The sequence below is a fragment of the Dermacentor silvarum genome, chromosome 11 (genome assembly GCF_013339745.2).
Source record: "Dermacentor silvarum isolate Dsil-2018 chromosome 11, BIME_Dsil_1.4, whole genome shotgun sequence".
In the NCBI taxonomy this organism is placed as follows: Eukaryota; Metazoa; Arthropoda; class Arachnida; order Ixodida; family Ixodidae; genus Dermacentor; species Dermacentor silvarum.
Genome location: NC_051164.1, coordinates 105162393 through 105182301, shown reverse-complemented (window position 1 = coordinate 105182301; position 19909 = coordinate 105162393). Strand labels below are relative to the sequence as shown.

The 19909-nt window shown below is 45.6% G+C and overlaps 1 protein-coding gene and 1 long non-coding RNA gene across 2 annotated transcripts in view; both read left to right on the top strand.

Moving 5' to 3' along the window:
- LOC119433171 (uncharacterized) overlaps positions 1 to 1929 on the top strand; it is a 135941-nt gene extending 134012 nt beyond the window's left edge. The window contains 2 exon segments of the mRNA XM_037700304.2: positions 446 to 512; positions 1540 to 1929. The gene's annotated coding sequence lies outside the window, so the exon portion shown is untranslated.
- A 5824-nt stretch (positions 1930 to 7753) lies between these two features.
- Positions 7754 to 14418, top strand: LOC119433089 (uncharacterized). Its single transcript, XR_005188265.2, has 3 exons — positions 7754 to 7976; positions 11500 to 11566; positions 12080 to 14418. It is a non-coding gene; the product is annotated as an uncharacterized LOC119433089 (long non-coding RNA).
- Positions 14419 to 19909: the final 5491 nt, after the last annotated feature.

Below are 19909 nucleotides of genomic sequence, written 5' to 3'. Positions count from 1 at the left end.
AACGCTCGGCGAGTTTAGTAGATGACCAACTAAAACGAGAACCAGCAAAATAAATGCGTACACAAGATACACGAAGTACAGGGACGAATGCTAGACTTATTAGTCTAACATTCGTCCTGTACCATCCTTGTTTTTTTTTTTTTTTTTTTTGAGCATGCTTTTCTTTCGCTGTTGCTCGTCTTAGTTGATCGAAATGCAGTTAGGCGCGAGTTCCGTGCACGAAGAAACCTTGCCTCTGTGAATTAGTATGAATGTGGTCATTAGTACGGCAAGAAATCTCAGACAGTTCGCCGATTGCTTACGATGCGGGATGCTTTGTGGATTTTGGTGAGAGTAGCTGTAGCACATTGGTCACTCGTAAGCAGTCTTTATGTTGACTAGAACCGACAGCTAAGAGAGTAAAACTATTAATTAATTAATTGATCTATTTATTTTCTCTTTGCAGCAGTTGCCAGCTGTCCTAGTATGTAAATGTTGAACTGATGCTCGTGCGTTGACGGCTTCTGTCCTAGGTAAGCATGCCATGTTTTATTGCGACACTTACGCCGCATGCAGTGTGTGGATGTTCTCAGAATCAAGGCTGATTCATTGCAAACGATGACATTGACAAACACAACTTACAGACCAAGTGCTCTGTCTTGTATTCCGAATACTTAACCCTGTCCATTTACTTCACACAATTACATTTTTCGGTACACGTAATAAGTATCTTAAACCACACTTTGTTACAAATATCTCTAACGCATTTTTAATGTTAAGCGTATACATATCTCCGGGACAATCAGTGTCGGAAAAGTCTTCATACTTTATATTATAGACTCAAGGCAGATTTGTGCGTCGCAATTCAGAGTGGTTGTAATCGTAGTACGCAGTCCTGGTCAGAGGGGACAAGTTAAGGAAAGGTAAGCTTATGTCACTGACAGAAGCAAGGTTTATGATTTTCGTAGTATATCTCGAATGCGAAGACAAAAACTTAAGGATCTTGAAATAAAAAAGGCATCGAAATTGTACAAACTATACATGTGAACTGCATAACAATGACGCATCGGTGATAAGCGCGACATTAGAAGGACGCATGTCTGGATTGCTATGGAACGAAAGAATGTTGATAATAGGTGGAAAATGCCATGCGATAAGTGCACAATATCATGGATGGGAGAGTCTAGAAAAGTGATGCATACAGGAGTGATTATTCCTTTACCTGGTTTCAGTGAACAAAGACAGGTGGAATTAATGGAAGAAACAAGCATGTGTTGCCTTTCGACTAGAGATGACGGAAATGCATCTTTTAGCGGATATGCTTGAAAAATGAGAGCAGTTCTAAACCATGAAGCTGGCTAGGAGAATCTGGGTAGTTTCAAAAGTAGGAATTAGTTTGGTTTGAAGACCATCATAAATAGCGCAGGCATTCTTCGAACGAATCTAGTGCATGCAAGTAGTGTGTGGTTGGGGTGTATTAAGGCTGTTTCTGGCACTCGCCAGCTGGCATGGAGTGTTTAGTACTCATGTATGTTTTTTTTGTGTTTTGCTCTCTTTCAGATGAAACTTCTAACACTGACATCTGAATTCGTGCTGCTGCATTTCAAGAGCCGACAAGAAATGCACCTCTAATCACTAAAAAATTAAAAGGCCATGAGATTTTAAACAGCAATCCATTCTCGTTCGTCGTGTAATGTGCAGGACGAACATCGCGGTTGTGCACTAACTTCTCTAATGGTGCTGTAACTTTTTCGAATTGCATGTACATATTTCCCACGACACGGCGACGCATCTCAGGGTGCAATTATGAAAACGACACAAGTGCCTTACGAGGGGGAGTTAGGAGAAAGCGCGGGCGATATGAAAAGAAGAAACAAAATACTTTCACGTGAGCATACTCAGAGACGGAATTCTTTGTACACTTTGTTAATAAATCTGTTCACGTCTTAAGTGTGTCGTTCACTGTCTTTGTTTGCGAGTGAGCCCGACGGTTTCTCTCTCTGTCACTTTTCTATAATGCGAAGCATTCTTGCCGACTTCAACGGTTTTCTGAGACTAGTATCTGGCAGTTTTCCAAATCCGACCCCGAAGATAGTGTAGTCTAAAAATGCAAGCCGATCCGGAAGGTAGTGCAATCTAAAATGTAGGCCGTTCCCGTGTGCATGCGTTACGGGGTATGTACTGCAGTGCAATTAGAAGATTCATAAGGCCCATTCTTTACAAAACCGCGAATGTTTCGCATTACGTAGATTCTGGGCCCGAACTTAAAGAGGCGCTACTGAACGCATTATTAAAGAAAATGCAATTTAGTAGCAAGAAAATACCAAAAATTGAGCTCATCCAAGCTTTTGTCCTAAGCAAAATCACCTTCGCACTACCATATCCCTCACTCTCTAGGAAGGAAGCGGATACTGTATATTGCTTGATCCGCAAGATACACAAAGTCGCCCTTGGTGTTCCGATTAGAGCATCCACACAAAGGGTGATGGCCACAGCCACAATTAATACCCTTGACGAATTAACCGAAGCTATCATCGCAATATCAGACTCTCCACCACTGAAGCTTGGCGTGAGATCCTGAGACAACTTCACTACGCCCCACCACTCAACGAGAACAAGCGACGTCAACTTCCTCCGAACATACACGAACAATACCACATCCAACCCCTACCCAGTAACATGCACCCCGAATTTCACGTCGAACGCCGGAAACTTCGAGCCAAGGCGCTACAACGCAGTTATGGACAGGCGGAAGGAGTCCACTATGTGGACGCCGCAGCTTATAACACTAAACATCGTTATGCTCTAGCGGTCGTAGACAAGCAGGGCAACACTGTTCGTTCAGCATCAGTCAAGACCACCTCAGCGGGCGACGCAGAAGAGGCGGACATTGCACTCGCATCGGGGCTACCTGATTGCGATGTCATCATCAGTGACTCGAAGACTGCTATCCGGAACTTCAGTAGCGGCTACATTACAAACCTCGCGCACTCTCTACTAGTCGCTCACCCGCCGAAAAACTACATTGCTCTCATCTGGACTGCAGCACATCAAGGACTACCAGGCAACGAAATGGCTCATGCCGCTGCTCGAGGTTTCACGGACCGAGTGGACGGAAATGTGGGCCCTACTCTAGAACCCAATGACTCCCAACAACACACCAATAAAGACGCACTCATCACATTCCATGAAATTTGCACACATTACAAACACCAACGCCTAACGTATCCCCCTCTGTCTGTGTCGAGCACGCGCCAGAGAGAAATATTGTGGCGCCAACTACAAACTCGCACTTTTCTTACCCCACGCACTTTGCACTTATTCTTTCCCGACACATACCCGACACCCAAGTGTCGCTTCTGCCTGTCCAGACAGCAGATCTCTCCCATATCATGTGGAAATGCCCCATCAAATATCCCCCCCGCAACCTCAAACCATTAATTAGTAGCGAGGAGCTGTGGGAGACTGCCCTGCGCAGCTCCGATCCCACCCTGCAGGGCCGAGTCCTGAGGTGGGCTGAGGAGGTAGCGGAGGCCTACCACGACTGGTAGGCGGACGTCTGGCAACATAAGGCGCTGGGACTGGAGCACACAGACCTCCCTCTCCCCCCCCCCCCCCCGGCCCCTCCCCTTTCTTAAAAAGGGAAATAAAAGTTTATTCATTCATTCAATAAATAGTTGACTTCTTGGCCAACAGGTAAGTCCACAATGAGCTAACCCCGTTTCAGGGCCCGAAACTTTAAAGCGGTATATATAGTTGTCCTCCGTGAAATTAGAGTAAAAAGAAAAAAAAAATGGTTGATTGGGAATGATCACCGGCAACATTGAGCTTTATGCGCCGGTTTTTCTTCGTGTCACTGAAACTGAGCGGGATTCCATTATGGCAGTCTCTGCGAGAGAGAACGTAAATGCGTGAAAGCGAGACAGGAATGATGATTGGTGAAAGATCCTTGGCAAGTACTATTTCATCCTTAACTGAGACACAAATGAATATTTGCCATGGAGCAAGGAAAACAGAACTATAGAATAAAGTGTGCCGTGACTAATTCGAAGTCTCGTCCTAATTACATATATATATATATATATATATATATATATATATATATATATATATATATCATTAGAAGCCAATCATATCATACGTGGATGGGAAATCTGCGCCGCGGTAGCTCAATGGTAAGAGCATCGCACGCATAATGCGAGGACGTTGTTCGCCACCTGCGGGCAGTTGATTTCGCGTCCATTTTCATTGCTATTAATTTATCATTTCTTTAATTCGATTAGTAAGTACAAGTAATATATATATATATATATATATATATATATATATATATATACAGGGTGTTTCAGCGAACACTTTCAAAATTTATTAAAGGTTGCCTGTGGCAGATAGCCCGATTCTAGTTAATGAGCTGGTCTACTTGAAGAGGCGGACATTACTTGCACAAAAAATTGAAATGCATAATCGAATAATTAACAAAAATTGACTAATTTAGTTTTAACTAATTACTTGATGGCCCATATTGCAATATACAAATTGCAGCCGTGGAGTTCGCAAGGCGGATCCACTTGGAAATAATTCTCAGGATGGCACCAGTTTCGAGATATTAATTCTCAAACATTGCCGAGAAATGCATTGGCGTTCCAGTTAATTTCGTGCTTCAATGCATAAAGCCACGTTTTGTTAACAAACTAACTGGAACGCCAATGCATTTCTCCGCAAAGGTCGGGAATTAATATCTCTAAACTGGTGTCATCCAGATAATTCGTTCCAAATGGATCCGCCTTGCGAACTCCACGGCTACAATTTGTAAATTGCAATATGGGCCATCAGGTAATTAGTGAAAAACCTAATTAGTGAATTTTTGTTAATTATTCGATTATGCATTTCAATTTCGTGTTCAAGTAATGTCCGCCTCTTCGAGTGGACCAGCTCATGAACTAGAATTGTGCTATCTGCCACAGGCAACCTTTCAGAATTTTTGAAAGTGTTCGCTGAAACACCCTGTATATACGTATAATACGCCCTCACCACTTGCTAGGAAAGCGGCAATTTCAAGCCACCGAGCATGCGGGGAGTGTAGGGGTAAGTATAGCGGGTAGGCCAGCGCCGATCGTGACCAGGACATCATCACTAGCACCAATGCCTTGAAAGGTCTGGCAACCATGCAGGGTCTATCTCCCAAGAGTCAGCGCGCAGGTGGGCCTCGGAGGAAAGGAGGGGCGACATCAGAGGAGATTGATTTGCTGAGCATGACGTCAGCTGCTTTGCATATGCCCCTGAGTGCCATATACAGTGCCCCTGAGTGCCATATATACATAGCTCCCTTTCCTTTGAGCGTTGGCGCCACCGCGCCGACTCTCTCTCTTTCTCCTGTTTCCGCCCCACGTGTTTCGTATCTACTGCTTCCTATTGGTCCATATAGCTATCACGTGACGTAGCAACCTTTCAGGCATGCTTTCACGCCGTTTCGGTCAACTGAAAAGGAGCCAAATAAATATTTCGCGCCGCCGCGCAGCACCAGCACATGTTATACATTAGATAATCAACACGAAAAAGAGCATGGCGTCCCGTGACGAGTGTAGTCTGATAGGAATGAAGAGAACGGTAGAGTGAGGCCTCGAGAGAGGAGAAAGGCAAGGAGCAAATGTGGTGGCCCCTAACTTCAAACGATGGCGCTACTTAATTATCGCAAGGCTTAGGTTCCGGCCAAAAGGCCCAACCGTCTTTTTTTTTTTTTTTTTTTTTTTACACTGGTCGGTGCTGTGGCGAAGCCAACTACTTGCCGTGTCTTGTCTTGTAGTGTAGCCGGCGCGCAGCATTACTCTGCACGTCACGTTTTTGGTTCTCACGCGTTCTCTTCCACTTAACCCGAGTATTCACCTCGTGTTCATGCTGACATCAAGAGCCACCGAAGGGCTTCAAATATGAGAAATCATTGCTGTCGGGCGTGCGCGCATGCAATGCGTATTTTTTATTTTTTATTTGTTCAAATTAAGTAGAAGTATGTACTGCATAGCAATTCATTCCGTTCATGCGTCAGCAGTTGAAGCTAGACAGTACGGTCAGCGGTAACTTCCCTCTCTACCTTTCCTTTATTTATTTTATTTATTTCAATAAACAACACATCTATCAAACTGCCCGTGCGGTGGATCGGCTGCAACTCAGCACAGAACGCGTCGAATAGTTGGCTTCTCCACAGCACAGGCCGTTGAGATGTTTACGCCATTTCGTGTACATCTAAAGTCTCTCAATGCATACGTTGCTCCCATCTTCGAGCTTGGTCGCCGTTGCACTTTCCCCCTCTCTTTCTCTAGTTCTCGCCCGACGTGCGTCTATTTCGCTTCCTATTGGACTACAGCCATCACGTGGCATAGCGCCCTCTTACGCTTTCACGCTGTTCTGGCGGAGAGAAAAGGCGCCCAAGGCGTCGTCTTTGAGTCGGTAGCGTAGGCGACCAACGCTTGAGCATTCGCGCATGCTGGAAATCAGAAACGCCGTGATCAGAGTCGTCGTGGTGGCGTCTTTGGCGTTGCGCTGATAAGCCCGAGGGCGCAGGATCGAATCCGGACCGCGTTTCCATGGGGGCGAAGTGTAAGAACGCCCTTGTACCGTACATTGGGTGCACGTTAAAGGTCCCCAGGTTGTCAAAATTATGCCGGAGTCCCCCACTACAGCGTGCCTCATAATCGTATCTTAATGTTTATCGGCAGGCTGCTATGATAACGAAACCCTACAAATCGTGCTTGTTGTTTACATCTTTTCACTATATTGTTAACAATACAATGGTAAACATTGGATGTTCATCTGAAAATATAATACATTTCGTTTTAACTTATCTATTTCGTAATTTTTTGCCAAGCCCCTGTCGTCGAGAGTACACAAGTCGCGCGTGAATGAGTTCGGGAAACTCATTCAATGGGCGAAAGCCATTAGCTGTGAATGTCATTCACTATGCCCGTGTAGAAGCAACAAAAATGGCATTAACACGTAATCTCATTCGCTGCGAATGACATTGCACGTGCCGTGTGACAGGGGTATTAATTTGGGCACGTAAGACTGCAGAATTTAGTATAAATATTGAGCGTGACCAGAAAGCTGATATGAAAAAAAAAAAAAAAAAGCGTGGCATCCAGTGGATGGAAATTGGGAGCGTGAGGGAGAGGCGACGAGTTCCATGGCGCCAAACTTCAAATGATGGCGCTACTTACTGTACATTGTTAGGCTTAGCCATCGCCCAAAATGTCCTGGATATTCTGCGTAGTGGTGAAGCCAACTTCTTGAACTGTCTTCTTCTGCAGTGAAGCCGATGCATAGCCCCGATGAGCAGCAGTACGCTGTTCGTCGGGTTGGCTGTTCTCACGCATGCACTTTCACGCATACATCCCTATTTGCATTTTCTTTACGTCGATTGTTCTTCACACGCCGGTATCGAGAGCCAGTGATTAACTTCAAATGCAATTAATCACTGCTGCAGAATGTACGTGCATCAAACGCGTGACTTCTTTAAATTGAGGGACAGTACATGATAGCTATCCATTGCGCTGTGGCAACGAAACATCTACAAAACATTACGGAGATGCTAATACTTAGGTGTTTTTTGTTGTTATTGTACCCACTGACCAAAGCTGGGGACGAAAAACCATAAATAAAAGAGCCGCATACCCTGTGGCCTCTGGGACACATATCTAAGTTGACGTCAAAGAGGTTTATTTAAGAGTGACACATACCCATGGAGCGACACATAACCACTGGCACATGCCCAAGTGGCCATGCATGGTCGAGCTGGCAAACGCCTGCTAAACCCACGAGAAGCCAGTTTCCACGGAAATTCGGTCTTTCGTCTGGCAACTATAATCGGTGACGTCACTGGTCACGGGACCTAATGTTCAGTCGGTTCAGTCTCTTTTTTCGCTTCGTTGTAGCCGGTTGTCCCGACATGGCACTGCAGTCCCCGCCCGATGTTCAGGACGTTCGCGGCTTTACTGGCTGTCCAGGTTAGCTGATTTGATTTCACTCATCAGTACCGTAACAGGAACCGGTTTGTTGCCGTGGTGTCGTGCCCCTAGACACTTGAGATGACGTGACGCCGTTCGAATCAACTGGAATGTGGTTGCTCTTGAAATGCGGTTTGAGTTCCTTTAAAGAGAAAATACATATGCGCCAAAAATAATGCGATCTATCGGACGACGCATGACACAGGTGTAATTATCTGCTCGGATTGTTGGAACTTTTCACAAAGCTGATTGCAGCGCGAAATTTCTGGGCTGCATTGTTCGTACTACTGTTTCTACTGTGTATCGGACTATTCGTTTACCCACATGTGGTTCGGGATTCGACGAAAATTGCTTGAACGGTTGGAATTAGGTTAGAAACTTATAAATGAGCGTTTTGGCGCAATTGTGGTAGTACGGATTAAGTAGCAAATACTTGTGTCAGAATCATTTCTTTCGATTTATTGAACGATCGAAAAGACAGGTGTTTCGAGTCGTGCAAACCTGTTGTATGCACGTTAGCCGGCGTGTAGAACCGAAACGTTTTCCGAGTCGGTGCGGGCTCAGCTGTAACGGAGGAAAGCAGTTTAAACAGATTCAGATGGGTTCATAATTAGCGAAGATTAATTGTTTCACAAAATGACGTTTATCAGCCTCACCATAGAATTAATTTGAGCGAAAGATACTTTATTTCTACCTGTATAGGTGGCGGTGACCGATGTATGTCTGGTGTATTTAATAATAAGCACGAAATCGAATACACTGAGTCGAGGCGTGCAGGCGTATTGTGAATTACATTGGAAGGCTACAGTGCGCAATGTGTTAAAAACACATGTAATTCCATGTAGTTGCGCCTGTAAACTGCCCTACATCTGCGTGTACTTCACTCGTTGCAGTTTAGGCACTAAAATATTCGAATTAAGCGACCACAGACCTTTTACACAGACCTGTGTGAAAGTGGTTGCTCACCCAAAGGACGTTCTGTTCTCAAGAGCCTTCAACGTAGTTCTAACGGCGTACCCATGGAACTGCCGTTGTTTCAGAGGGCTGAACCTGAGGCACTATCACATGTTTTTTTTGTGCGAGTGTTTTAATTGGCGCGCCTATCACGATACTGGCGTTTGCTCCATTTTCTTTTAGTTCGCGTCCAAAATGCAGGCACCGACGTTGTTTTGTTTTATTTAAGGAAAATTAATCTGGGGTTTCGCGCGCCAGAATTACGATCAGACTTTTCAGAACGCTGTACACTCTAAAAACAGTTGCACCCTTTGGGGCGTATTTTTGCCACAGAACAATAATCGTCATCTGACTTGCGTGGCTTTCCTTTCTTTAACGCTGTGCGCCCGGCACTTCTCGGTCACGAACGACAAGAGCGTTATCAGCGTGACACAGCGTTCTCGACAGGAAAGTAGCAAGCGCAGAGTTTTCAAGATAGGAAACGCAAGCAAGACAGATGACGATTATTGTTGCGTGGCAAAAATGCACCCCAAAGGGTGCAACTGTTCTTGAGTGTAGTGGGGGGGACTCCGGATTAATCTGGAAAAGCGTGTTCTTCAACGGTGTACTTAAATTTAAGTACTATCGGCGTCAAATGAAACTGGAACAGCGAAGCGCGTGGCCGAAGCATTACTGAAGGTGCATTGCGCGCCGCCGAGTCATTACCACTGAAGGGCGCGCTGATCCGGTTTGACTGCATCGCGCGATAACGCTCCCCCGATACTGCGATATTTTCGTTTCTGTAGTAGTTATCTTTTATTGGAAAGGGAGAAAAGAAATATCAAATGTTTGCCACAATTTAAACTCCAGATAAAGCTACGAGCCATACTTCGTGTAGTTGTCTACGAGTATGCTATGGCTATCAATATTTCGTCTTTCAAGCAAAACTGGGACTGGAATTTCTTTTGTTTACTTCGAACACTTTTTTTAAATACGATCAGTACTCGAATCGCTTCACTACAATTGAACTATCTGCACGGGTGGGTATAATATTCAGCAAAAACCAATTCATTCATTTTAGTAGCGAAACTAATTGCATCGTTACCTTCTGAGTTACAAGCATTACATCACATATATTTATATTGGAAAATTGAAGGGAATCATCATAAAAGTCTAGTTACGGCTTTCTGCATTTCGAAAATAGCTATGTCGGTCGATATAACTCTCGCGAAATTATTCATTCAATTTGCCTATGGCAAAGCGCAGCCCTCCGTTGAACCCCCATGTATGACGTCAAAGTGTGACGTAAAATGAAGTCGCCATCGTACTTCCCTCTTCCCACGAGCTGATTCAACGCCTCCTAGATAGCATTCTAGAAAGCCATCTATTATAGTTGGTTCATTCCGGTATATAGTGCTTCGCGCAACTCGCGATTGAACCAATTCAGATAGCATAGTAACTTCAGCAGAAGGGTCCAGACAGACCAGTTTATCGCTCTGTATATGGCGAAGCGGTATGTTATGTCCAACACCACCTAGGTAGCGCAAATCCTGTTCACTCTGATCCGTGACGTCATGCTACGTGCCCGAAACTTACATTGCCAACCCTGGCGTGATGAAATCGGTGACGTCAAAATCACGCTCCTTACTCGAAAGCATCCTCATTAGATTCTATGGCAGTCGAGCCAGGTAGCATGACGTCATGGATCAGTTCTTACACGGGGGCATCCACATTAGATTGTACGCAGTATATGGGGTCAGGTTGTGTGACGTCATGAATCGGAGTGAACAGGCATTGTGCTACCTAAGTGGCGTTCTTATGCCGTCCTAACTTACGTCGCACGGTGGTTGCACCGCGAGCCTTGCTTCGTGGTACAGCGTGCGTAATCAGGTAACCTCGTTACGTTTACTGTCGCTATACTGTTCACACAAAGCACAATACAGGGTGTTTCAGCGAACACTTTCAAAATTTATTAAGGTTTACTGATGGCAGATATCCCAATTCTAGTTAATGAACCGGTCTACTCGAAGCGGCGGACATTACTTGCGCAAAAATTGAAATGAATAATCGACTAAATAATAAAAACTCACTAATTAGGTTTTTAACTAATTACCTGATGGCCCATATTGTAATCTACAAATTGTAGCCGTGGAGTCCGCAAGGCAGATCCACTTGGAACGAATTCCCGGGATGACACCGCTTTCGAGATATTATTTCCCGAACTTTGCGAAGAAATGCATTGCAGTTTTCATTTATTTTTTATTTTATTTCATCATTCATCATTAGTACAGAAGGAGGTCCCGGAGTTACAAGAACTGTCAGGGGGACCTCCTATTAGTAATTTAACAATGCAGTAATTAATACATTATGGCAACATAACAGCAACAGACATCAGAAAGCTTGTTGGCGCAAACTTTCTAATTGCTGCTGTCGCAAGGAGGCAGCTATAGTGACTAACACAGTAAACAATGCCTCCTCTTTACATGCAAGTAATCCTCTTACTAATTACTAACTTTCTTATAACTCATGCCTCGTTTTATAAGTCTGCATCGCTTTGCCATTCTGATGTTCTTTTGAACTTGTCCTTCAGGTTGTCCAGCAGTCTTAGAACTCACAGGACAAAAATTCTACAGTTACCCCAAAGTTCACCATACCAGGTAAGGAGTCAGATGGCTTCTTTTAATGTTAGATGATCGTACAGAAAATGCTTGAAAGAAAAATGCCATTATTCATGAAACAGGTTTTTTATCTTGTATGTTGAAGTGTGATGTACAAGGAGGATCAATATCAAATGGAATTGGAAAGCCATGAATTTTTGCATTAAAATGAAAGATAAAGTAAGGGAGCACTATTACCAAGCTTTTCGAATACTTGACATCACAGTTATGTTGACATCTGCCATCACGCGCTCTGCCACCTTGAATGCACTTTACACCCATACTGCACTCATCCTTACCATCACATGGCCTTGCCTGCGTGTGCCGCCAGCTTACTTTCATTGTGTTGATATATCAAGTTACAACTGAGAAAAGCAGTACAAAAGTGGGCGCATAGTTGCAGGATTTATGAAAATTATGCAGAGTCATTTCAGCTAAAGCATACCCCGTTTCAGAGCTACTTTTGGCGAACACATTCTCATGACTGGATTGCCACCTTTTGTCTTTTTCCAGGTCACCAATCTATGGACAGGGTGAGCAACAACCGTAGCCTAGCACTCGCTTCTCCCGGTGCTAACAACAGGAAGCTGGAGGAAGCGCAGAATAACATCAACGCCCTTAGCCAAGTCTCTGGAGGCACGTTGCACCGCAGCTCGGCCAGCAGCAACATCAGCGTCATCAACAGCCCTGAACAGCAGCAACCGCCCTCGCAGCACCACTCCAACAAGCTCCAGCGGACCCCAAGCCACCTGAAGAGCGGCCAAGCGGCCCAGAACGGACCCCATCACCGAACTTGGGCTTAAAGCCGGAGGCCGGGACACTACTCGGATTCGTCAAGCGTCTACAGTGCGTTTGCGGACCACATCTATGAGTCCATCGACGGTGATGCCTCCTCGGTCGATCGCCTGTCCGACGTCCCGCCACCGCCTGCGCCTCCCCAATCCGAGGCGTTCTACGGAGACCTGTCCGACATGAGCCAGCACTCCTCATCCAGCTACGGCTACGACCAGCGGCCCTTGCTCGTCACGCCATTGTCGGGCAAGTATCAGGCCACACCCCTGGCAAACGTCATGCACGGCTTTGCAAGGGCACTACGCCACGTCTTCGCCAGAGATGCCGCGCTATGTATACGGAGCAGCAGAGGCACTATGGCTCAGGCCGACGCAAGCACGACATCGTTGGCTTCAATGGGCCTCCTTACTCACCCTAAGATGCTGTAAGAGGCCGCCCTGACGCAGAGGCTAGAAGACGCCCCGACAAACTTCTCCTCGGACTCGGGCATGGTCGCCGACAGCGAGGATTACTGGGGCACCTCACCGACGCTGCCGGACTTGTTGCACGGCCCCGTGGAGAGCAACCCTGTGGTGATGGCTGTGTTGGACGGTGAAAAAGTGGTGAGCAGGATTCGTTCGGATGCCATGATGACGACACCATCGAATCCGAGATTGCAATAGCAGCGATACAACCTCAGCACGTACTGCTAACCGGAGTCATGTGTGTGATTCGCACGTGCATGTGCTTGTGGGAAGTGCGCGTGTTCTTTTCTTCTTTTTTTCCCCGCTTAGAAATTCTCATCGCATAGGACTTTTAAGAAGCATTCGTGTACTTAACTGAAATGGACTGGCACTTGCGAGGGACGGACTGTGTGTGTTCCCCAGTCCGTCTACCCGTCCACGAGAGAACTTTCTTTTCATGTCTCGGAGGAAAGCAGGTATAGAAGAGAGGGCGGTTCTTTGAATCCTAAGCATCTAGTCGTCGAACACAAGAGTAGAGGGGGATGTGCTAGTCGCTGGCGAGAGCAGAATTGGTACAGCCATTCTTGCTTACCGCCCGTGATCGGAGGAAGAGCACGGACGTCTCTCGACTGCTTAATTTAAGAAAACAAAATGACGAGAGACTGAGCGGTGCTTTTTGCTAAGAAGCCAGGTCTAATCGACGGCTTTGTACATTTTTTTATTATTGCTGTAAGTACAATGTAAATCTAGACATTCGCACCTGTATTTAAATGTCCTTGTTTCATGTTGTCTTTTTTTTTCCTCTTGGAGAATGTTGCAAGTGAACCCAGGAGAAGAGCAGGCTGGTTGTTTTTGTCAGTGTCTTGCAAATAAGGCATCTGAGAGCTATTTTCGCAGTTTCGTAAGTCACCCGCTGCTATAAGCAAAGCATTACCAAATCACCGACAGTGCTGTACATAGTATAACGGAACAAACACTGGTTGCACAAACTCTATTTTCCTTGCTGCCACTTCGGTCCTTGCGCACGCCAAGCTTGTGATCCGTGACCAGTCCAATTTTACTCTAGCCTATTTTAAACAAGATCTGCTTCAAAAATCAAAAATGCAAACAGAGAGAAAGAAAAGGAAGACTCAAGCTTGGCATAGGTAGCATTCGTGTAATTTTTTTCTTATAATCATAGTGTGATGTCACCTTTCATGTCTTGAATAGCACTCCCGTTGATACATTCCTATAACCATATCAAATTTGAAGCACACTAGCAATTTGCAGCAGCCTATGCCTTAGAATATCAATTAATGTCTCTATTTCCTGTGTGAGGCTGCAGAGATGTTTCAGCTATTCTGTGATCCCAATGATTGCCTAAGTTATCCGAGAAAGGACAATGTGTGTATCTGTGTTAAGGAGAGGTTCTGGGCAATTCAAGACGGCCGGAAGCTGTTATTAATTTAAGACGTTCGAAGTTCTTGCCTATAACGTCTCTGGTGTCATGGCTCGAACAAATAGTGGTCATTTACCGGCAGCATGGAAGGCTGGGTGAAGTTGAAAGGTCTGCGGCCTTCTAGCACTTGTTGTACAGAAGTGTGCCAAATAAAAAAGAAATGTTTGAAATCTTGCAAAGCTGTTTACAGTTGTTACTTCGTCAGGCTAACCAGGATACTCCCATCACCAGGGGCTGTGCATAGCCTCAGCTGCAGCAGGCAGCATGGTGGAGCGACTGCCCTAGAAAGGAGTTGTTGGTCCCAGGTTTGATCCCCTGACCTGGAGGAATGTTTATTCAACTGCGAAGCCTTCTTTCTGAGAAACCTGTATGGAATTCCTTTCTTTGTGCTACTTCACGTACACGAGTTTTTTTTTTCTGTGCGGCAATGAATGAATGCAAGGAAATGTCTATTTACTAACGAGACACCCTGGAGGAGCACCAACATGCAGGGTTTCGAATTTCAAAAATTTTATGTTTTTGGGCCTTTTATTTATGTGTTTTCTTTTTGGGCCAGAAATTCCCAACAGCAGTCAGTACAAGTCTCTGACTGCGTCAGGAGGCAGTGTAATCCAATTACTTATCGATAAACAAATAGCACTGAGCAGGGGCACTCATAACCCATGACGTCACCGTGAACTTCATGGAGGCATCACTATGAGAATTTATTCTTGCGACTTTCCTTACTTAGGAGCCTCGACGGGCTTCAAGACGAAAATTTGTTGTTCTTAACAGTAGTGCACAAATGTTCACTTTACCCCATGCCAGCACTCACAAGTACTTGCTAGAGAAAAGAGGAAAAAGGAAGAACAAGAAAGTGAGTCACCACAGTGCAGTCTGAATAGCACTTGTCTGGAGTGGTCGAGTCGCCGGCAGCGTCAGCGTCCGCAGTTGCTACTTGCAAGGCAGGCTGCAAGGTTGCACTTATGCTCGTCCTACAGCACACGGACCTAGCATGCGGATTGACCATGCGTGGTCTCATTGTAGCGCTGGCCTACATGTGCTTTTTTTTTTTTTTGACAAGCGACGGCCAGATTGACCGATTGCTGCAAGCTCTGTACTGCAAGCTCTGTAGAACGGTAAGACAAATTAGGCGAGCCTCCATGATCTTCCAGAAACTGCCAAAACATGGAGAAAGGTAAGAAAAAGAAAAAAATCTACGGCGTCTATATACGGCGAACATTCATCACATCTTGTGGCTGTGCCTTGGTACTCGGAATATCAGGCACAAGATGCTCAAGGAGGCCAGGCCGCATGTTCCAGAGGATTTCAACTGTTGGGTGACGGACAACGGAAGGGTGCCTTCGCCATGACGTCACTTAGACATGCACCGCTTCACCATTTCATACGACCGCTCCAATGTTAGAGATGGGCAAAACGGCTCACTTCAGTGAGCGGCTCGGAACGGCTCAGCTCACTGAAATGAACATCTTCATTTGAACGGCTCACTGGTTCACTTAAATCTGTAACCTGTCTTACGCAAAGCTAGTTATTTGGCTTTGGAAAAACGATATATGCATAAGTAGAATAACCGTGTTATAGGTATTTTCACTAAGTTTGGAGAATATTTATCAATTACTTATTTTAAAAGCGCGAATTTTAAATTGTAATGAACCTTTATTTTCTGATATTGGGGATAAGATGCTTATGATACTGTAACAGACGGAATGCGATGTATTTTTTTAGAAAAAAAATATAACTTCATTGTCATACAGGAGCTTTTTTGTTTTTGTGGTATTTTTAAAATCAGCTTTGGTCAAAATAAGAACATTTGTATGTTTTTAGCGCACGAGCGACACTGGCTATCTGCCATCATGCGCCAGGACAAAAAAAAAAAAAAGGATGAGCTCCTACTACAACAAAGCGGATCATTGACATCGTTTTATTGACGTTCTAATGATAGACGCTCAAAAAATGCACAGAAGTGGATGACATGGGCGAAATTTTCATGACTACACTGATTACTAATGCACAAATGAAGACCAGGACGTAGTAAACTGTACGTTCACCTGTTATCTACAAAGACACGAAAGACTTCGTCTCCGAAGTGTTGCACCAGTGCACGTTGCGCGATCGGTGAGAGTCGTCGGACATCGAACAGAAAGCAGGCAACGAACGGCGCCATCCTTTGCCAATTAAGGCTTCTTTACTTCTCACTTCAGTGGCATCGGGTGCCATACATATGACGCAAACAAGACCAAAGGGACTGCCACGCACACCGCACAAAGCGAGCGAGTACAAGTAGAGCGAGTCTGCCCACGCCGGCCACCACTCGTTGGCAAGAAAACGAAACCACGAAATCCCGCAGAAGACCCGGCTCTGACGGAACGGTTCGGCACGGCTCACTGAACGAGAGAGAACCCGCTTCCTGAACCACGGCTCACTCGTTCTTTAAAAAGAGCGGCTCAAAACATCCCGGCTCGCTCCTGAGCGACCCATCCCTAGCTCCAATGTTGAGAGAGATAGAGAGAGAAATAGAAGAGAGGAAACGCAGGGAGGTTAACCAGACGCCCGTCTGGTTTGCTACCCTGCACTGGGGGAAGGGGGTACAGGTTAAGGGAAGTAAAGCCCACGATTATCCTTACTTTGAACGCCACTGTAGTACTGTTCAGTAACTGTTGTCAATAAATGTGTCTGCAAGCGGACAAATACATACACGTAGTGGTGGTTCGGGTTATCGCTTAAAAGGTCAAAGCCTCAGGTTCTTAAACTGTATCACATATATTCACGTCGCAATCTATCCGGATCATAGTGCCACGTGTAGTTTATCTTTCACCGGTGACCGCTTTTCACCGGCTTACAAATGTTAACCGTTATCTCTCGGCGCAGGACGCGCCTGTACGTATCGGAAGTTTCTCGAACGTTATCGATGCTTCTATCCGTTGTCTGTTGTCACCGACGCTCATGTAATCTGATTGTAGGAGCGACGCGAATTGTCTAGTACTTTCTGGAAGCCACGTGGGCACCAGGGATTACTCTGGAACCTTCGATGACTCATGTATAAAAGCCGATGCGCTTCGCCGCTGATCAGATTTCGACGATCGCCGACTGTGTTCGCCGCTATCGTTGTACTTCGAGTGCAGCTTGCTTTTGTGGGCACAGGGCCGGTATTTTGTAGCGATGCCTTTAAAGTAATAATGCCTTTTCGCGCTTATCGCGCTTTGTCAGTGGTCAGAGCGACGGTCCGCTCGCGTTATCACCGTTGATATCGTGAGCGGACCGTTGCTCTGACCACTGACAAAGCGCGATAAGCGCGAAAAGGCATTATTACTTTAAAGGCCTTGCTACAAAATAGCGGCCCAGGTTAGTCCAATAAAGAATCAGTTTCGTCATACACAGTTTTACGACTGCTTTCTTCACTGTCACTACCACGTGACAACAGTATTTCGATACGTCTTTCATGTCGCTCAGGTTGATTTTTAAATTTGTTATGATAACCTTAACTAAATAATGAATAAGTTACATAATTAAATAAAACGAAAAACAAAAGTTCGGCGTTTACCATGTACACTAATTACCTAAAGTGTAAGGGCTAAGTTACCTGTGATCGCCAGGCTGCACCGAGCTAAAGCTTCATCTAATATTTTACTGACGTCACAAAGATGCCAACGAAATGTGAGGGTATGGGTCGGTTTCGCCGCAATATGTATAATAAAGGCTGCGAAAAAAAAAAAATGTCATGCCAATTGAGCGAATAGTACACTTCGGTACGTCGGCTGCGCCGCAATACAGCGTGGCAAGAGGCAGGCTTCACCACAGCACAGACCATGGGAGAAATGTTTTACACCGTTTCGGGTGGTTTCGGGCACATCTGAAGCCTTTCAGAGTACACGCAGTTCCCTTCTACGAAACTTGGCGACAATGCCCCCTCTATCCTTCTTTCTCCTGCTGCCACCGCACGTGCTCCTCTTTTGATTTTTTTTATTGAACAACCGTCACGTGACCTAGCACCCTTTTACGCAGGATTTGACACCAATATCGCCGACAAAGCCCGATGCACTGCGGTAGTATGATGAGTCATGTCCACGCTGTAGCAAAGCTGCGCAGCGCCCGCGATCACAGAGGTGATTAGAAAAAAAAGAAAGAAAAAAACATAGGGCGCGGTGTCACGTGACGTGAAATATAGTCCAATTGGAAGGAGAAGAAAGGGAGCGGGAGGTGCAGGAACAGGAGAAAGACCAAGTTTGGTGGCCCGAAACTTTAAACGATGACGTTACTTATTCATTGCGAGGCTTAACTTTCGCAAAAATCAGCCTAAATTTTTTTTCCCACGGTCTGTGTTGCAGTGAAGCCGACTACTTGGGGTTTCTTGTTTTGCAGTGAAGCGAATGCGTAGTGTATATTGTATGCACTAGTATTGTTTACGAAAATAAAAGGGAGGGAGGGCGGGAAATTACTGCAGACCGCGCAGTAAACATTTACCGTAGGCTGCGGCACCTGAACGACGGCCACTAGAGTGGGTGATAGGGGAGTGAAAGGACTGGGGTTAGCAGAGAGGATTTACCTGTACTTATTCAATGCGAAGCTTAGCTTCCGACCAAAGCGGTCAAAATTTTTCCCGTGGTCTTGGCTGTAGTGAAGCCGACTACTTGTAGTGTCTTGTCTTGCAGTGAAGCCAATGTGTAGGCCCGGTATGCAGCACTACTCTGCGCATCGCGTTGGCGTTTTTCTTGCGTTCGCTTCCACTTATGCTGCGTGCTCGCTTCTTCCCGCCAGTTCCTGTTCCTCAGAACTGGCGGCACCAGAGACCGAAGCAGATAATCGAAGTGGGTAATATACAAAATTTCACAGCAGTGTTTGAGCACTGCTTTCCAATCACTATCCGTAACGAACTGGCTTTCCTGACACGCACGCACGCACATACATGCACACACATACGTACGCACGCACACACTTTATTCAACCTCCATTACATCATTGTATGCAGAAGACAAAGATAATGTTCAATTGCCTGGCAAAGGAAAAAAGAACTCAGGATCGCCAGTCAGCCTCTAGAGTCTGTAAAGGAGTACGTTTATCTAGGTTAATTAATCACAGGGGACCCTGATCATGAGAAAGAAATTTACAGAAGAATAAAATTGGGTTGGAGTGCATACGGCAGGCATTACCAAATCCTGACTGGGAGCTTACCACTGTCGTTGAAAAGGAAAGTGTACAATCATTGCATTCTACCGGTGCTAACATATGGGGCAGAAACTTGGAGGTTAACAAAGAAGCTCGAGAACAAGTTAAGGACCGGTCCTGCAGTGGACATAAATAATAGGCTGATGACGATGATGACATCATTGTTCACGTCATCTGTTAAGCCCAAGACAGCTATCACGGGGCAGTGCGTCCTCAAGTATGATACGTACAATTCCAAGACCCTTTTGTCAACTGACCACGCGTGGCGCCGACACGAAAATGTCTCTTGAACCTAGCCATTTCCGTGTTGGCGCCACGCTAACGTCGACTAATTGTCGTATGAGTAATGTGTCGGTTTCAACTTTACAACAAAATACTTTCCCGTGTGCGTGTTAGGTAAACCACTGCGCCAAGCCCAACAACGAGAACACCGACGAGCTTGCGGCGAGCGCCCAGCAGCTGCCGCCCACCGACGTTACCCTGAAAAGCGAAGGCGTGCTGCCATGC